Below are 21,413 nucleotides of genomic sequence, written 5' to 3' on the forward strand. Positions count from 1 at the left end.
TTTTGTCGTAGATTTGCTAAAAGGTGCGTTCCCAGAGATGGATGCATGGGATTGGGATAAGGAAGTGCAACGAGCGCACCGTTTCCCCCTCGTACAGAAAAAAGGCACTGCGGGCGCAAGATCGAGGGCAATTCTTGTCTATGTGGGAAACTACCTGCTAAGGGAGGAAGTGATAATGAAAGCTAAACCCACGAAGAAACGTACATATAAAGATATCACTTTCTTTGCCCATCCAGACTTCTGTCATACAACAGTGGAGAGAAGATGGCGGATGCGGCAACTTATAGTACCATTTCAGAACTTAGGTTGCGAAGTCTACTTGTTGTTTCCTTCCCGCCTCAAAGTAGGCTTCAATGGACAGTTCAGAATCTTCTTCTCTGAAATCGTTGCACAAGAATACTTGACTTATCTTCGAGAAGAGAGAAGACATAGGGACCGAAATGGACAATCGGATCGTACAGAGAGTCTAAAACAAGTAGCTTCTATTACAAAGAGATAACTGAGCCTTTTTTCATTTTTTGAGTAAACTGGATTATACTTTCAAAATGATGTAACATGGGGAGTGGCTGGGGGAAACTCCCCTGGGAGGGTGCAGCTGTCACATATAGGTCAGGATTGACCTATTTGCCAGTAAGGGAAAGGGGGGGGGAGGGAGGGGAAAGAGAAGGGGGTGCGGGGTGGGAAGTACAGGGGGAACAGGGCACGGCATGACAAATAATGGAGAGATGGAGCTTAAAAAAGACATCTTCTAGTCAAAGGGAACAGGTGGGGTGGAGAAAAAGTAAAGGACGCATTACAAGAAACAACGGTAATGTAGTGATAATAAAATCTTGGATTACTAAATGGATAGCTTACAGAAGAGAGTGTAGGAGGGAAAGGAGATGTGAGAATGAGTATGACGGGGGTTAGAGTTGTAACTTGGAATGTTTGTGGGCTAAATGATCCCCAAAAGAGAGCAAAAATAGCACTAATGCTGAAACAAATGAATCTGAACTTTGCATACATTCAGGAAACTCATATTATGATAACACAAGCTTTTGTTCTGTCTCAGTTAGGATTTCATGTGCTAGTTCACTCAAGTCAGGGGGTTAAAAAAAGAGGGGTTGTTATTCTAGCTAGGAATAATAATATCCTAACCAGAAAGAAAGCACAAGATAAATGGGGAAGATGGGCTATGGTTGAGTGTTTTATTGATGGAGAGTGGATAACATTGGTAAATGTTTATGGCTCAACAGAGGACGACCCTGATATCTTCCAATTTTTAGATGTTGAGTTAGCAACATGGGCACCAAAAATTATATTGGGAGGTGACTTCAATATTAATGGAGCAGACGGATTAGGGCTGGGTTCTTTTGGAAAGTATAACGGCAGGAAAAAAAAGTAAACCAGGCACTACATAGTCTGGTGTTAAACAATGCTCTCTCAGATGTGTGGGGGAAAAAGAGAATGGATAATAAAGGTTTCACATATTATTCTGCTCCGCATCGAACATGTGCAAGATTAGATTATTTTTTTATTTCAAGCACTAATATCTTTAATTCAAAGATTGAAAGGCTGCCACGGATCCTTAGCGACCACAACCCTCTAGTACTTACTATAACAACAAAAACAAGTACTAGACAACATACAAACTGGACCTTTGAAAGAGAGTTATTGAAAGACGATAAGTATGTAGAACACATGAATAAATGGATTATTGATTTTTTTACCTTTAACAGAGATACAGCAGAAATGGGAGTGGTCTGGGACACCTTTGAAGGTGGACTACGAGGGGAAACAAAGAGTTATAATTCTTATAAAAGGAAACAAATCCAGCTGAGGAATTCAGAACTAGCTCTGAAGGTTCTGAAGGCAGAGGAAAATCTAGAAAATAGTGTGTTGTCGGGGCGGGATTTGGAAAAGGCTTGGCTAGAGCTAGTGAAAGCTAAAGGTGAGGCAGAGGGTGAAATTGCTAGTAAAGCAGCGAAAATTTATAATACTAAAAGAGAGAAGTGTTATGAGTTAAGCGAGTCAGTAGGCAGGATATTGGCTACTCAAACAAGGCAACAAGAAGCTGCAGGTATAGTTAGAGAAATTAGGGATACATCCGGCACGGTTCATTCAGAGTCGAACAAAATAAGAGAAGTTTTTAGGACATTTTACGAGAAGCTATACGACGATGAACTAGAGGGTCGCGATTCTCAAAAAGATAAGGAAGAAATGATGGAGTATCTCCGAGAGATTCCTATAGACCTAATCGAGGAAGAGGAAGCAGATGGGTTAGAGGGAGAGCTGCAGTTAGAAGAAATTAAGGAGGCAATATGGAATCTACCTTCTGGTAAAGCAGCAGGCCCTGACCAAATCCCTATAGAATTTTACAAAGTATTTTGGGACTGTTTGAGAGAAGAAATGATAAAGGTGATGCAAGGGGCACAGCTGGGCAAAACACCACCTAAGTCATGGGGGGGCGCTGAGGTGGTCGTAATATTAAAAAAAGGGAAAAATCCGGAAGAGCCAGGTTCGTATAGGCCTATAACTTTACTCAATGCGGACGTAAAAGTCTTTTCTAAAGCATTGGCATCAAGGCTGGTAAAAGTTATAGATAAAATTGTCAGTAGTTGCCAACATGGTTTTATACCAGGGAGAGGAACCACCCATCATATACGAAAAGCAATAACGTTACTTGATGTATCGTCAGTCACAGGAGACCCGATTGCGGTGATGTTACTTGATGCAGAAAAAGCATTCGATCGGGTCTCCTGGGGCTACCTCTGGTATGCTTTAGCTAGAACAGGTATTAAACAAGGCTTTATCAAAGCCTTAAAAACTCTCTACTTAGAACCGGTAGCGACTCTACGAGTAAATGGCGGAAACACACGTCAATTTCATATAAAAAGAGGAACTAGACAGGGGTGCCCTTGCTCACCGTTATTGTTTGCCATATATATGGACCCACTTATACGTAGAATAGAGACATCTGAGATGATAACTCCGGTAATAACGGTCATTGGGCAGTGTAAAATCTTAGCTTACGCAGATGAAGTTGCTGTAATCTCTCCAAATCCATCTGAAACCATAGAACATCTTGAACTTGAGGCACTGAAATTTGGAAAGATATCGGGGTATAAACTAAACACATCAAAAACACAGATAATAAAAAATTCATATACCCCACGTATAGACAATCGAGTGGTGCAAGAAGGCATGTATCTAGGGGTTATCATAATGTCAGATTTGGATATCTTAGTAGAGAGGAATATTAACCCTTTAATCAAGAAACTGGAGAAAGACCTGGATAGATGGGATAAGCTGCACCTGTCAATAGTGGGAAGGTCTAATATAGTAAAAATGATCATTCTTCCAAAATTTTTATATTTATTTAGAGCAATACCGTTATTCTTTGATGGTAACATATTTAAAAAACTTGAGAGTATACTAAATAGATTCATTTGGGCAAAGGGGAAAACGAGAAGAGCCCTTAGATTTATGACATTGCCGAGAGAAAGGGGAGGCTGGGGAGTTCCAGACTTAAAATCTTATTATTGGGCGGCGGCTCTACAGAACATGACTGGTTTATTGGGAGGGGAAGGATCAGAGGAGTGGAGCAAATTTGGATCATTGGCAATCTATGGACTAACTCTGGGAATGGAAGCGAAGGATGTTCTGCTGAAATTCACAGAGGCTAGTTATTATAAGAGGACAAAGTTTAAGACGATAATAGCAGCATATGAAATTTGGAAAAGTTTCGCTAAAAAAATTGGCCTAGGAAAATATAATTCATATACGAGACTCTCACACAATCCAACCCTCCCACAAGATATCTTCTCGGGACCTATAATCGCAGAGTGGGAAAACAGGGGAATTAGAACTATAGGGGATATTAAGGGGGACCAGGGTGTTTTCCAATTTAAAGATTTACAAGCTAGATTTAATCTAGAAACTAGAAAATTCTTTAAATATCTCCAAATTAGGAGCTTCCTCCTAAACAAAAAAGGAGGCGTTCTGGGATTTAGGCGTAACGCAATTATGGAGATTATTCAAGGGGGGCAAGATTGCACAATCAAAAGATTATATGCTGAACTGATTAAAGTAAAACAAGATGATCACCAAAAATGGAGCGAAAAATGGAAGGACAATCTTAAAATCAGCTCTGAAAGTTTTGGTATCTGTTTAGAAAAGGGTAATTCATTGCTATGTTCAGCACCATTACAGGCTCAACATTACAAAACACTTTATCATTTGTATTATACACCCGCTAAAATAGCACAATGGGAGGTTCAGTGGGCATTACGTGCTATAGGTGTGGAAGTTCGGATGCTGATTTACAACATGTATTTGCTTTATGCCCTCATCTAGATTTATTAAAAAAAGAAATCGAATGTTTCATATACAAAATCCTAGGAACTGAAATTGTATTAACCCCTGGAACCATTTTACTAGGAGTCAATGTCGAGGATGTACGGCCTTTTTGTTTGTTGCAATGTCTGTTATGAGATTATGTATAGCCTCTGCATGGATAGATCCCGTACCACCTACGTTTCACAAATGGTTGGCTAAGTTATTAATAATATATAAAGTGGAGAAAGAGATATATGCAGGGAAGGGAAAAAGGGGAAGGAAACTAGGTAAGACAATATGGGATCCTATAACACGATGGAATGATGAATAACTATATAAAATGGAGGCTTGTCTAAAGATTAGGAAATGATAACTCGGTGCAACTATATTACCTATGTCACATAATATGGAAGAATACTATGACTCAAGTTATCCTATTTTTGTGTTCTAAATTGTCTGTTGCCTTCTCTACTTCGCCTGTTGATGGCTTATTGATTGTTTCTACTTTTTTTCTTAAATGTTTTGCATTTACTTTTTCCTTCGCTCTCTCTGTATTAATGATGCCGTGCCTTGTATATATTAATGCAAAATACCTTAATAAAAAATATTTAAAAAAAAAAAACAAACAGCAGTACGCAGTAGCCTGTCCCTTGAAGATGTTGTTATTCCATATGTAGAAATTCTACTGAATAGTGTGGGTAATTATTCTGTTGTAACCAACAACCAACACACCAGTTCATCGAATCACATTAAACATCAGTCTCACCACAAACCACTAACCACTAGACATGTATTATACAAATACATACTAACAATCCTTAACCTAATGCTAATGACCTATCTTAATCTACACTAAATGAATTGATGCTATTTGATATTTACACTAAACGACTTACCTTACCTAATACTATACACATAACAACATATTAAACATTAACTCAGCACCCCCCTCAAGGCCCATCCGGAGACAAGACAAAGACATCTTAACCTAGATATGAACTAACTAAACATACATTCTAAACAAGTATATATTTTCTTCATTAAACAAGTCAAAAAGACATCAACCCCCCTACCACATGAAAAGGAAACTTAATCCACAACACTATGTAAAATGAATGAAAATAATAAAACCTATCTGCACCTAATACTAATCTATACCTACTGTAAAACTGTACTTACCACTACCTAATACATTACAGTACAAATTATAAAAAACAGGGTTAAAGGAATAGGGGGATTGTTAAAGAGAGACAGGTGACAGTAGGACCCCTTAATGTCCTGGAGGTGTGTCTTTATCTCGTCAATGTCCCATTTAATATGAGCCACACATACATTTAGGTTTAAAAGCAACCTATGGTCCCTGTGGGTGAAGCTGGGATTCAATCTCTGCTGTGCCGTTCTCAGGGATGATGTGCTTTGTTGAGCAGGTTGTGAGGGTTCACATGGGAGTCCAGATGAGGTGGTTGCGGCTGGTTGGGCTGTTGTGGATGTTGTTGGAGTAGCAGATGGCTGTGGATGTGTGTCACCCCGTTGGACACCTGAAGGGCCTGGCAGTGGATCAGTGTGCCTGTGTCAAGTTGGTGAGACAGGCCAACACATTTCTGTCCACTTTTGTTTCATTTTTTTATAAACGTTATTTTTGAGTTTACAAATTAGCATACCATAATAAAAAACATTTGGCATCAAATCAATATATGTTGGCATATTTTTTACATTATCAGTGGCTTATAAGGCGAAAGGTGGCCTTCGGGAGGGAGATGTACAGTGGGGAAAGGAGAAAATCATGTACAATCATATCACAGTGAGGGAAGAAACGGGCACATTACTGAAGTCCACTGCCCACAGCACTAGGGTTAACCCACCTGCCCCCCCATCGTGAGTAGACCCCCGACTATGCCCAACCCACTTCCTTCCTCACTGTCGGTTGCCTCTTGCAAAGAGGATCCCCCCTCTGCCAGCCCAGAGTGACACATGTCACGCCAAAGTAATAGATCTTCTTGTAACTTCTCATCCCTTCTAGTAAGTTTCATGTGGACCTCTTCAGCTAGGGACCATTCACCATTTCCTTTGAGCCAGGTGGGCACTTCTGGGGCCCTTCGCCCCATCTAAGTTATAGCTACCCTGCGCCTGGTGTGTACCAGCATTAATTGCAAAAGCTTATGTAGGAATTTATTTTTCTTAGGCTTCCGGACCAGCACCAGCAAACAATACAAGGGTTCAGGCATCATCCGAAGGACAGTGGCCGCTACAATACTTACCACCACCTCTATTAAGAACTGCCGAACCATTGGACAATCCCATACCAGTTGTAAGAAACCTGCCTTCTCCTTGGCACAGCTAGGTCATCTATCTCCACTATCACCAGACATGTGTTTTAGGAATATCGGGGTTAAATACGTGCGGTGGAGGAAGTTGAAATGTGTTAACTTAAACCTGGCATTGCACGACACTGAGCGTGTGAGGGAACCTATGTGTGCCCACTGTGTATCATCTAGTTGGATTGAAAGGTCCCTTTCCCAGGCCGCCCGAGACGGCGGTATCGAGGGCGTTGAGTCTTGCTTCATCGCTTTGTACAAGAGTGAAAACAACTTGCGGCTGGCACCGCAGGAGAGTATGATATCTAATGTGTGTGTCAGTGGTGGGATGTCCGGGTACTGAGGCCAAGTGACCTTCACCACCTCCTGAATTCCTCTGAAATGTAGGAACTGACCCTGTCCAAGGCCAAAATTCTCCTCTGCCTGCTCGTAAGTGATGAAGGCTTCATTGGGAACGAGGTCGGCAAGAAACTCACATCCACCCTCCCTCCAGGGTCGAAAAGACATGTACTTCCCCATATCTATGAAGGGGGCCAGAATCCAAATTGTGAGTTCCCTGTGGAAGGGTGCCCTTGCTAAGACCTTCTCTACAAACTTCTGCCATATAGCGGCTGTATGCTGTACAATGTAAGGAAGAAATGTGTCCGTCCCCTGCCCTGCATCAGAGCTTCCTTTAACGTCTGAGTGTCTACCCTCCCGGAGAGGAGGCGTTTCTCCCAGTTATCCATTTCGGAGAACCAGCGCACCACGGGTTGTAGCTGCGCCGCATAATAGTACAGGTCAAAGCGTGGAGCTTCCAGACCTCCCTCTCAATAGCTACGAATAATAGTGTTGAGGGCGACCCTACTGCATCTGCCTGCCCAAAGCAGAGAAGTAAGTAAGGTGTTAAGAGCTTTGAAAACATGTGGCGGCAACGGACATAGTGAGTTCTGAAGTACATACAGTGTCCTGGGAAGCATCACCATCCTAGAGATGGCTAGCCTGCCCATCAATGAAGGGAGGGTATTCCAAAATGACACCGACTGCTGCAACAAAATAATTGTTCGGTCTACATTCTGGGCTATCGCATGTGCATCTGGCAGGCCACCTGTACCCCAAGGTATCAAAACCCTTGCCACTCCCAACGCAGTCCGAGGTCCAGGAGGTCCTCCGGGGGAGCTGATACCAGCCCGCCAGCGGGAAGAAAAGGGACTTACTGCAGTTAAGTCGTAATCCAGAGGCCAAATAAAACAAGGCGTTGTCGGCATATAGGGAGATAATATGCCTTGTGTTTCCCACTCTAATTCCCCACTCCTCCATAGTGGTCCGGACCCGGACCGCGAAGGGCTCTATGGCCAGGGCAAACAATAAGGGCGAAAGAGTACACCCCTGGCACGTACCTCTTCCCAATTGCCACTCTTCTGACCTCGCGCCCCCTAGTTTTACTTTAACGCGGGGTGCCGTGTAGAGGATGCAAATCCCTTGACAAAAATGAGGGCCCAACCCTACAGCACATAGGACCTCAAGAAGGTATCCCCAATCCACTGTGTCAAACACCTTGGCGTAGTCAATAGATAATAACACCAAGTGTTCCTCCCGGTTGAGCACCTCATGCAGAATGTGGTTCAGCCGTCGCAAATTCATAGCCGTATTTCGTCCTGGCATGAAGCCATACTGGTCCTCATGGACTAAGTGAATCATTTTCCCGCGCCAATCGAGAGGCCAACGGCCAGATTCATCAATGTCCCAATTTGCGAGTCCTTAATAGCGATTATTAAGGAATCGCTATTAAGGACTTGCAGATCAGGATTCATGTAGAAATCGCAAAATAAATTGCTATTCCTACAGCCTCCTTATTTGCGATTAGCAAATTGCTAATCGCAAATGAGGAATAACTCCCCATTCATTTTTATGGGCCTTTATTTGTGATTAGCAATTTGCTAATCGCAAATAAGGATGCGATTTCAAGGGTGCCAGGGGTGTCCAAAGGACACCCTGTAGCACCCCTGAAATGTCAATGTAGACTGATGTTGCGCACACACATGTCCAAAGGACATGTGTGTGTGTAACATCCAACTTAGAAAAATACACTAAAGTGCATTTTTTTAAGTTTTCACTATTTACCACGAAGTCTGACTTCGCGGTAAATAGCGGCCAAAAATAGCGAATTGCATTTAAGGAATCTCAAATAGCGATTTCTGCATTTGGGATGATGAATCCCAAATGTAAAAATTGCGCTCGCAAAGGGCCAGATTCTCAGAATCTGGCTCTTTGCGAGCCAATTTTTCTTTGATGAATCTAGCTGTATGTGTTTGCAGAGGATTTTAACATCTGCATTTATCATCGTGATCGGATGATACGATGAGGGTTCATGGGCGTCCCCCCCGGTTTTAGAATCATATATATTTCCCCCGGCGTCATGCTCGCAGGGAGATCTCTATGATCAAACGCCTCAAGATAGACCTGCAACAAAAGTCGGGAAAATGCACCCCCGAACGCCTGATAAAATTCAGGGGGGAACCCATCACTCCCCGGAGATTTAGCTCGTGGTAGGTGCTGTAGAGCGGATTGCCCCTCTCCCAGCGTTAGGGGCTCGTCAAGGTCCTTCTGTGCCTGTTCAGGTATGGATCGTAAGGTCAGATCACGGAGGTAAGGGAGATAGGAGGCCTCGCTAATTGCAGGGTCTGCGGTAGAAACCAACTCAAGATGTGACTTCAGGGCCCATAATAGTCCAACCCGGAGTGCACCAAGGTTCCCGTAGGCTCCCGAAGAGCCACAATGGCCACAGGGGCGCATTCCTGGAGGAGAATCCAGGCTCAGGCTAAAAGGCGACCTGATTTATTTCCTTCCCTATGAAGTCGGTGTCTATACCATGAGAGGGTGTATTTGTCAAGCCTGTCCCAAATGTCATGAATGCGTTCCTGAATACTATGTTCCCCTTCCCTGTCTTCCACGTCAGGCACCCCAGATGTCTGAACCTCGAAGAGGTGACGTTCCTCCTCCTGCAGCTCTCGCTGAAGCTGCGTTCGAACCCCACAGGTGAGACTTATGCACGCTCCTCTCACCACTGTGTTCAGGGCTTCCCACTTCGTGGTCTGTGACAAATCCGACCAGCCCCAGTTCAAGTCGACATAGTCAGTTATGACTGTTTTTCTAAGTGGTGCTTCCCTACCTGATCCTTGAGGATCTCTGCCGGCAACCTCCAAGTTCACGGGCGAAGCAGCGGTCCCCCCCAGCTAACCACACGTGCGACAGAGGAGTGATCTGATAAGAATCGCTCCTGGTGGGCCACCTCAAGGGACATATCCGCATCTGGGTTTGCAAGTTGGACCCTATCTAAGGGACTGTTTGTATTATGAGTGGATGAGAAGCAGGTGCACACTTTCTGGGTTGATGTGTTTGACGCCATACATCGTGGGCACCTACATTCCCCATGACCTCTCGAAGTTACGTTGTCATCCTTGGTTTTGTTTCAGTACCAGGTGGGGACCTATCCAGAATGGGATCTAGGACACAGTTAAAATCCCCCAACCAGAGTAGTGGCACCTCCAATTCTGATACCGGGACCTCCTGCAGAGAATGAAAGAAGTCTGGGTCATCGGTGTTTGGGGCATACATGTTCATTATGGCCACGTCCCTTCCCTTCAGTTTAGCTCTAAGGAGCAGATATCTTCCATGGATGTCAGCCTCCACATATTGTAAGGCAAAAGGAACCCCAGGGGACACCCACACAAGGACCCCTCTGGCATACAAAGAGAACGAGGAGTGGAAAACCTGTTCTTTGCCAATTTCTGTGCCCCTTCTTCCATGAGGTGAGTTTCTTGAAGGCAAGCTATCGAAACCTGATGCCTTCGGAGAAAGGAGAGGGCCCTGTATCTCTTGGTGCATGTGCCTAGCCCCCTTATATTCCAGCTTAAAACTTTAGACTGCATGTACGATGTGGTAACCAATCCCTGCATGTTACGTGCCCCGTGTAGCCATCCAAGCCCTGTGCCCTAAATGAGATACATACAATGCCTTAACAAAACGAATAACACCCCCTTGAAACACCCTCCCCCCTCCCGCGAGCAATTCACTGTCAACAAAACATGCAGAAATTCCCTTCCTATGCTGGTGCCAGGACGTGCACAGACGGGGCTAGAACTGTCCTACAAAATAAGAGGAAACCCCCTATCCCCACTCAACCAGCCGCCCCATGGCATAATGCAAGGCCCCACCCCGCCCACACATGGACCCATGGCCCGTCATGGCCGAATGGTACAGAAACCCCGCAAAATGATTGCATCAATATTCTATCACAACAAGCAATTCTCCAGAGTCGGTGCTCCATTGGGTGTCAACTGGTCCAAAACCATCTCCCATACCATAAGAGTTGTCGACAGATGCATTTTAGGCACGAGGTTCTCTTCAGGAGTCTCTGTCATGGGCAGCGGGGGAGGATCGTCAGAGTCCGATGATTCCACGTGTAGGGCGCCGTCATCACCCACCATGATCCGCTGTCTCTTCGCTTGAGCTGCGCCCGCCAGCTGATTCCTACTTCTGCCCCTGCGATTCCCAGAAGGTCTGGTCCCCCAGGTAATCTTGAGATTCCCTCTGCTCACATTGGGGGAAGGCGTCTCCCCTAATCTCAAGCCATTCTCATACCTCCTCCGGAGCATCAAAGAAATGGGCCTTCCCATTCATTATTACCTTGAGTTTCGCAGGGTACAGTAACATGTACTCTAGGCAGAGTTCACACAACTTCTGCTTAATGCCGAGAAAGGATTTCCTTTGTTCCTGCGCCTGGCGGGTATAGTCTGGATAAATGGACACCTTGGCATTGTCAAATGGAAGGTCTACCGCTTCTTGTGCCTCTTTCAGTACACAATCTCTGCCCCAATAGTTTAATATCTTGGCAATGATGACCCTTGGGGTAGCCACCGGCAGGGGCGTGGGGACCAGCGCCCTGTGTGCTCTTTCTACTACAAAGACCTCTGACAGTCCCGAAGGGCATAGTGTAGTATGTATCCAGTTCTCCAGAAATCGCTCTTCGTTACCTTGTACCAAGTGCTCCAGGATGCCCAGGACCCTGATTTTACTGAGTAGGACCCCTCCTTCGCCTCCTCCGCTCATCGTTCATGTGCTCCGGTGGTGCCGGTGAGCTGAGAGATCTGTTGCTTCAGATAGGCAACCTCCCCTTGCAGCTCGAAGATTGTCCCCTCCGCCATGGAGACCTTGTCCGCAACTTTCAGCAGGTCTTCTCGCAGGAGTTTTACATTAATGGAGACAGTCTCAACTTGATTTTCCAGGGCAGTAGGGGACCCTTGTATCACCTCCAGGAGCTCAGCTCGCGATGGCTCAGCAGAGACATCTCCCTCCCGTCCTATCCCATTTGGCGAGTGATGCGCTGTGGGGTCAGACGGTGTGTAGTATATTGTGTGATGATGTTGGAGCTGGAGGCACGAGGCAGCCTGTCCTTGCCCATGATGTTGCTAGACAAGTGCTGGAGGGCAGCACCCCCACCCAGAAACCACTACCAGCAGGAAGGACCGGCAGTCAGTCTAGCATGGATCCTAGCGCAGCTCACCTCAAGGCTGTCACCCAAGCGCTGCGGTCCAGGCATCCACAGGTCAGGGCCCCCGCGTGTACCTGAACAACAACGCCGGCTGCACAGCTGTGCATGGCCATCCAAGGGTATGTTCCTAGGGGGAGCCCGACCCTCACTCAACCTCTGGAAAGGGCAGGCCAAGAAAAATGAGTGGGGGGGTCAGGTCCAGACATGTGCTTCCCCCGAGTGTCATGGGAAATCCTCTGTCTCCAAGTAGCCTCCGCACCCTAGAGCCTCCTCCAGTCAGCAGCAGCTTACCGTCTAGTATATCCCACAGCTAAAAGGCCCCCCAGGTACCACCAGTGAAACCCAGGTGTCTCCACCCAAGGGGTGGGTCAGGCCCCATGAGTGTAGCGCCACAGTAACAGCCGGTCCGGGTGCCTGCCTCCCAGGCAGCCACCACCAAGCTCAGCTCCCCGGAGACCCCAGTTCAGGATCACTCCACAGCCCATAATTTGAGCCATTGCACACTCCAGGTCCAGCAGTAGAGGCTGCCTGCCCACTGAGCAGTGAGAGGGCTCCAAAAGCCGTGTGCACTCTGGTTGCGGTATCCAGGGCCCCCAGACTAGGCGATGAGAGGCCTCATCCCCAAGGTCATTCTAAGGAGATCCTCGGTGCTCCACAGTGCCCCCAGTGGGGCCACCCAGCTCCCCAATTTCCAGCAATAATGGCTGCTGAAGAATCCGGAAGGCCCCTGATGGCAGAGGGCACCTCCCCGGCAATTTACAATGTTGCTGGGCAGAGCAGAGGGACTCGACCCCCCAGGGATCCTGCGCAGTCCCAGCCAGCAGGACACAATTCAGCTGTCAGAACAGGACCCGCCACCTCGTGGGTCCGCAGTTGACGTAGATTCCGCCAGCAAGCTCCCCCACTGCATAAGCCGGCGTCCCACGCAGTCAATCCAGGGCCGACCAGCTCCCCACTATCGAGAACGGACCTTAGAGGGCAGATATTCAGGAGGTCCCCGGTGACAGGGGGGACCCTGCAGCAGTCACAGACCTCCACGGGCACAAACAAAGGATCCGCTGTCTTCAGGCTGACGCGGGTCTCAGGCCGGTGCAGGCCCCGTCCCCAGCCTCACGCACCTGCAGGCGACCGGGTCGGCAGGCACAGAGCCGCAGCGGCTGCTTCCAGGCACCAGCGTCATCTCGCTTCCACCCAGGGTGCCCCGCAGCATCAACAGTTCCATCAGCACTGAGAGGACCACCTTGGGCAGTATTGGGCAGGATAATGCAGGATTATAATGGCTGGCCGGTCGGGAGCTGAAGGAGCTCACGTCCTATCGGCCATGCTTCTTGGCCACGCCCCCCATTTCTGTCCACTTTACTTGTTGGAGTCTGTAATGGACTTCCACCGTACTGATGCCCTCCCTGTCCTGTACCTTCTTGCCATTGCATTATAGCCTTTGCCACATGGCGTATATGGATATAATGTTCCTTCCACAGAAGTAACTGCCTCACTTCATCAGGTGGTATGTCTGTCAAAAAATGAAAACATTATAAGATTTAAGATTCAAGACAAATAACACCTTTCAGTATGTATCTCCAGAACACAAGTGTACAAAAACAAGAAATAATCACTCTTATCAAATGTTAGGTACATCCGAGATGATCTGACAAGATCAATGTTATTCAAAATCTCTATCACAACCTGATAGTGATACCGACATGTCGATTTATGGTATGGGACATAGCAAAGTCAGAATGGAGTGACAGCATTGGTTGATTAGCTGAGTTCAAGTAGGCCAAGGGCACAGATTCTGAATGAGTGCAACAGGGGAATGTCCCTAAAGAGAAATCTTTACAGGCCCATTGAAAAGCCAGGCCATAACATTTACACAAAGACAGTAGGGTGCACTGTTTGCAATAATAGCACAAAACTGAGCAGCACAGTGGTACTCAAGTAGAACAGTGTGACAAATTACATTTCATCAATTCAACACCAAGTTGGAGGTGGCAACACACCTCCGCATACATGAGTCATGGTGTATACATCTACAAGAAACATCTGACTAAATGTAGGTCACAAATCTGGTGACTGGAAGGCAATAGGAGACATTGTCCTAGAAGCCTTGGAGAGCTTTGTTAGCCTGCACAGCAACACACTGTGCTTTGCCACAAAGAAATGCAGGCTGCTGCATTTCAACATCATATTTTTGCAGCACTGCATTTCCACTTGTGCCAGTGTAAAACCTTTCATGCTTGCGCCCAGGGAGGCACCCTTGCACAATAGTGCAAGGGTGTCTGGATTGAGCAGGACAAAGTTTATGTGATGGAAAGCTCACCTTAATGCACATGAACAATTAATGCCTTTAGGTTTTTCTATGTATGCCCCACAATGCAGGACACATCAGAATATGTAATATGATGGGAAAACGATTACTTCACAGTCCTGAGCATGTTGGAAAAAATGTTTTTTATGCTCTTACCCATTACGCAGTCCCCCATATTCACACTGACCTTGTGGGAATGGTTCTGCACACAAAAGTATGTGCTTAGCGGTGTAACATTGGCCATCGCTTCCACCCTAAATGTATTGTGAAAGAGTGTTTAACTCATGAGTTGCTGTTAAGCAACGTTAAGTGGATTACTGCTGGCTTGTTACTACGGCTAAGCTGGTCTTGACAAGACAATGCTGTGCAAGGTAGCGTTGCAGTGGCAACAGAGGCCTTGAAATTTGCATCAACATGGAAAAGATTCACTAGTTCTGAAGCAAGAGTGTAAATGAGTTCCCGAACATATTTTAGTGACCTAACTATGTTTTACATTTGTATTGATTCATTCAGACAAGTTGTGATTGTGGCTCATGTCACTCATCCATTTTTGTCATGTATGCCAGCTCTCAGCTTGGGTATGAGATTGCTTTTATGGAGTACTACCTGTCAATGACAACTGTTGCTCTAATTAACTGTCCATCAGTGACACACACCTCAGGGCTGGGTGTACATGGATTTCATGTTTGCTCATACCCATCAACAACAACACTCACATGTTTCCTCTTCAGTATGTACACTGTGAACCCCACCTGCATTGGCTGGAGTGACATACACAGTTTGCATTCATGGCCTCAGTTAAAGTATTACCACAACTTCACAAGATTCACAGGCTAAATTAGTCAATACAGATTAAACCAATCAAAATGCATGTCGCTGTGGCCATGCAACATGAACCAAAGCTGACATGTACACATGATACTATACCAAGAAAGCATATTCACTCTGTGCATTGGATGAGAACACATACATGATATCACGATACAACGCAAATTAATGGCCCATTGTGTGACAGTTTCATTTAGCATTGATCCTGGCATGAGCAACTACAGCCACAGCTTCCAATGAAACATGAGAAGTAGTCACATAGCGGATACCATGGGAGCAAACATCATATGAAAAGGATTGTACATGGGCATGGGGTACTGTCTGTACAATTTTTTTTCAAATATGTTACAACCTCTTGCAAATACATTTCATCAACAAGTGGCCCTGATAAGGGGTAAACAATTAACATTATTTACGACAGTGTTCACTTGCAATGGCTAGCACCAAAGCTTGTCCCCTTGCACAATTCTGGCAGATTGCACACATGTTTGGAATGCTGCCTAATATGTTCTATGACAGGGACAAACTATGAAATAATTGGTATAGTTGCTAGTGCAGGGATGGATAGAGGCAAATGAGGATGTACAACCTAAAGTCAAGAAGGCTAATGCTGTTCTCCATCAGTAACTGATGAATATGTGCATAACTCTAAGCTTGATGCTGCCTCATCACACTAGAGGAGAGGTCCATGTGATACTGTGTTTAACAACATACAGGATCATTAACCTGAAAAATTTCTGTCATCACAAACAATCAAAACATATAAGCAAGGCACTCAACAGTGGCGTGTGGGTCCATAAAGTGATCCACATCTCCTTGAGTGATCAATGGTCTTCAAGCTGTGACAAAAGAATACTGACAAAATGTTACACTTTACATTTCACACGTCTCATGTACATCATTGAAGTAATCTATATTCAAATATAAGAACTGTAACAGTTATGTCTGTGTTTACGTTGCATACATCAAGGGATGTTCTTTGCCTGTCTGACACACAACACATGATCATTGCAGCCTTGTGGACTGCCAGAATAAGTGATCATATTGTGGCTACAAGTCACTCTTTGCCTCCACAACATCAATATATTTGATTTTGTGTAGTCATGGGCCTACATTTGTTAATACAGGACACGTGAAAAGTTAATATTCTGCCTTGTGCATCAGACAGCATCTAAGCCAGAAATTGGTGTGCAGTGGCATAGATATGGTCCTGCACCTAAATTGGGAACAGTAGATTAATACTCTGAGCCTTGCACTACAGGGATAGCCAAGTGATTTCACCAGCTTGTGTGTTTTTCCTTGGGTGCTGTGTTGTTCAGCTCACCTAGGCCCTTCATGCATAATGCAAGTCCTCACAGACAAATGTTTTTTGCCACTGTCTATGAATGCTGCATTGCGCAGCACACAAGGAAACGTGATACAGCACTTACTGATTGTTCATGTGCCAGAGGATAAATATTCATGCACAAGGTAAATCATTGACATCAACGCTGGCACACTTGCACAATGCTGGAAGTGTGGCTGTTTTTTTAGTTATGCATCTTAGGTATAGCAAAAGGGGATGGCACATCCTGTTGAAGATATGACATTGTGTTACTTCACGTGCTTAAAACCTTTTTTGCTAACAATGATTCCCAGGTGATCCAATAGGCATCTCTCATGCCTGTCACAATCCTGCCATGGGTGCTTCCACTGCTGGACAGTCTTATCCACACCAAAGATTTGCATCATGTGGTGCAGATTTGCTCCCACCTGACCTTCCTGATCTTCACATCTTATCCCTGGAGAACCCATCCCCCACTCTCCGCCATCCATGGCAAAAAGAATTTTGTGAGCCAGCGGAAGCCCCCCTATGCCCCCGGAGACATCCCACCCTCCCTACTCCAAAAACAATACTAACCACACTAATATGAAAACAACCCAAATAAATACCCCACATACCAGTGAAAACTACAAATATACCCCTAAGACAAACAGCCAACAAGATAATCACGAAGACACAAAAAACATATGAGGACAAAGACAAAGGACTCAACAGGGACAGTAGGAACAGTAGACTAGACACATAACCACTAACTAACACACCAACACCAGCAGACACCTCTCAACACCTCCACAACTCTCAATAGACACTAACAGTGTAGTTAAAAGATCAAGTGTTATGTTATGTTATGTTATTTATTATTTGTTAAGCGCGCATACGCCCTGGGGCTTCTTGGCGCTGGTGAGAGAATCAAACATAACAGTGCATAAAAGAAATACAATTATTTTTTACAGTAGGCCTGGGAAAAAAGAAAAGTTTTAAATGCCTTCCTAAAAGCAAGGAGATCCTTGCTATGTCGCAGGGTCAAGGGGAGGGAATTCCACAATGAGGAGGCTAAAAATTGAAAACTGCTGCCTCCTTGACGCTTCTTTTTGAAACGAGGGACCTCGAGTAGATCTTTGTGGATTGATCTCAGATTGCGCGAAGGTGTATATTTGCGCAGTAGTGACCTAAGGAACATAGGACCCTTGCCCTCCAGAGCCTTGAACACAATGCAACCCACCTTGAAAGTGGCTCTCTGTTCCACAGGCAGCCAGTGCAAGGTCTCCAGTCCATGTCTGATTGATTCCCACTTAGGTACTTTGCAGATAAGTCTCGCAGCTTGAGTTTGCAAGTACTGCAATCTTTTAAGTTGGCCAATAGGCGCCCCCAAATAGAGGCCATTGGAGAAATCAATATGGGACAGGACTAGAGCACTGACTGTCTGAATTAAAGCCAGACCTGTAAGAAGATGTGCTATTTTTCTGATCTTCCTCAATTGAAAAAACCCCGAGGAGACCACAGTTCCGACTTGGCTCACCAAGGTAAGGTCCTCACTAAGAGTCACTCCCAAACTTTTCACTGTACGGGATTTTTTGGGGGGCGAGCCCATGTCTGATGGCCAGAAACTAGGACTCCAGCTGATCTCACTCTTCCCAGGTAGAATGAGCTCCGTTTTTCCCGGATTTAACTTAAGGTGGTTTAGAGACATCCACCTCTGGATAAAAGACATGGTGGCTCGAAATTCCTCGGCAGCATTGTGGGAGTTTAGCACAAAAACCAGCTGCAGGTCGTCTGCATAGTTATAAACATCAACCTTGAACTCTCGTAGAGAGAATAACAGTGGGCGCATGTACAAATTAAATAATAAAGGTGACAAGGAGGATCCTTGAGGGACCCCACAGAAGGAGATTTTTTTAGGGGCTGTGAAGGAACCTAGTCGAACCGATTGTGTACGTCCAGAAATAAAGGACTTAAGCCAGGCCAAGGCCGAGTCCCGAAGACCGGCCTGTTCGACACGGTTGACCAAGATGGTATAGTCAACCGTGTCGAACGCCGCAGACAGGTCCAGTAACACCAAAGCCTGGTGTAAGTCCCTGTCTGCATTAGACCTTAGAGTATTCTGAACGGCCAATATCACTGCCTCAGTGGAGTGACCAGGCCGGAAACCTGCCTGGTTGGGTTGTAAATACCCGGAAGCCTCCACAAAACTTGATAGGCAGTTGGTTACATGCGCCTCCAATATTTTGGATAAGTAAGGCAGTAACGATATTGGTCTAAGTGAAAGTGTACAGTACTCCTTCATGGAACAGGATGCAGAATGACATCACTCTCTGGGTGTTTTTGGACTTTGCAACAAAAGTCTTGCCGCAAAGGGGTAAGATGGAATCTTTCTTTGTAGATACATGCATTTGCAAGTGTTTTCCATGGCGGTTATGGAAAACATTATCGCTCATGTGGAAAAGCGGCCACATTTTTGCAGCAAAGTGCTAGTTGATCAACTAATGTATCATGTTGCAGGATGTAACATGCCTAACAACACCATGTCACTGTGGGATGGGATTTGTGTTGTGTAGGTGACTCTTGTCAATCTGCTATGTAATGATATCAGTGATCCAGAGCTGTCAAGATGCACTTGTTCCTCACATTGATGCCTATGCATACCTAGTCATGTGTGTTAGAAAATGCATGCATCATTGATAGTCATAATGGTTAGCAGTGGTGGTATATGTGATTACATATGAGACTGTCACAACAAGTATTGCTGTTTATTTATTTATTTATTTATTTATTTGAAGATTTGTAGAGCGCCTGGTGACCCGGCGGCATCCCCGCGCTATAAGACCTGTAAGGTTGGCTGAGAGGGGAGAGGGGGAAGAAAAACCTTTTTATTTAGGGAAAAGCAGAGTTTTGAGCTGCTTGCGAAAGCGCAGGTAGCAGGGTTCCAATCGCAAACTGCGGGGGAGCAAGTTCCAGCGGGAGGCTGCCTTTACTGAGAAACGGCGACCTCCGGTACGTGCCCTCCTAAACTTGGGGATATTCGCCAGTCGCTCATTGTCCGAGCGCAGAGATCTCGAGGCTTTGTACGGGGTAACCATGTCTCCTAGGATAGAAGGGCCTTGTCCATTGAGGAGCTTGTGAGCGATGCACATAGCCTTGAACTCGATCCTCTCTCGCACTGGCAGCCAGTGGAGTGCCTTAAGTGCCGGTCTGGCGAAGGATTTGGAGGGAAGGCCCATCAGCATCCGAGCAGCTGCATTTTGGGTTCGTTGCAGCTTGCCCAGAGTAGCTTCAGGGGCTCCTAAATGAACAGCATTGCTGTAATCCAGTCGTGCAAGAACCAATCCTTGAACCAGGAGTTTCCTGGAAAGAGGGGGGAGTAGAGGAAGGATCTTGCGCACTGACCGCATAAGTCCAAATTAGGTTCCGACTGTTTTAGTAGCCTGGGTTTTCATGGATAGGTCCGGTTCAAGCCAGACCCCCAGACTCTTAATTTCTTTTCTGGGGGCGGGCACCTCACCCATGGTATCGGGCCAAACGGATGATGGAATTGTTGACCATTTCTTGCCCATCAGCATGACTTCCGTTTTGGACCCGTTGAGTTTGAGTGAGGATTTGCACATCCAGAGGTGGATTTTCTGGAGGCAGCGCAGATGATTATCTGGGCATTGGTCTAGATGTGAGAGCGAGACGACCAGTTGCGTGTCGTCCGCGTAGCTCACAATCTTAATGCCGAAGGGGGCAACTATGAAGTATGTACCAGTTTAATGGGCTTGCAACACACATGAACTTGAACAACAGGCAGTCACTACTTGTATAGAAGATGTATGATGCATCATACAATGCAAAGGCCTGACTTCAATTTCACCTTTGAGTATTTGTTTAGCTGGAGACAAAGATGTGCACATTTACGACTGGCTGGGCAAAGGCACTCATGGGCATGATTTCATGAGGTTGTGCTACGCATTTTAGAGGCTGCAAATTGGCAAATATTTTTGTCCATTTTCTTCTTTGCGATGCATTTACAATAGGTAATTACATGGCTTAAGGGCCATGTTGTGTCAGACACAATTGCCTATCAGTCTAGGGTGACAGCATTGCACATCTTGAAGATAGGAGAGAAAATAATATGATTGTTGGACAGATAGCAGTGATGATAATTGATGTTAGTAAGTCATCAGTCCTTTTTAGCCTCTAAAGGCTATAAGAGCTTACAGAGACACCTCTGATGAGGTATTAAGACATTTGTGCACCAGATTGCAGAATAGAGCATTCATGACCAAATTATGCAGAGGTCAAGAAGCCCCACAAAGCCATGTACAAACATGTTGTAGACCCAGAGTCACTGGTGAACAGGACATTGTTGGCTGAAATGAGAAATGCAGCACTTTTCACTGCACACTCCTTGCAATAACATCGCATCCAATGCCTGTAAGTGCAGACAGGCCCCATGGACTTGAGACCATGCTGTGCTTTTGTGTAAGACCGTTATTGTTAGACACATGTACTACAGAGTTAATGCAGACTGACATTGAAGGTGGTGCCTGTGTCATGCACAAGCCTGTGGGCCCTGGCTGGAGACATTGATGAGTCAGCAATTACCATTACCTGGTGGCAAAGTCTGGCATTTCAGATGTTGACACACTGCTGACATGAGAAGACTGCATGATGCACCTTATAGTGGTGATCATTTGAGGTGCTCCGAATCAGGAGCTAAGGGTAGTCTGCATTGTTGTTGTGGCCGGAATTCTCAGGATCGTACATTGCTAGTATGGTCCACCTCTCGACACCACCACTCTCTGAATGAGAATA

Source organism: Lissotriton vulgaris, chromosome 7 (genome assembly GCF_964263255.1).
Source record: "Lissotriton vulgaris chromosome 7, aLisVul1.2, whole genome shotgun sequence".
NCBI classification, from domain to species: Eukaryota; Metazoa; Chordata; class Amphibia; order Caudata; family Salamandridae; genus Lissotriton; species Lissotriton vulgaris.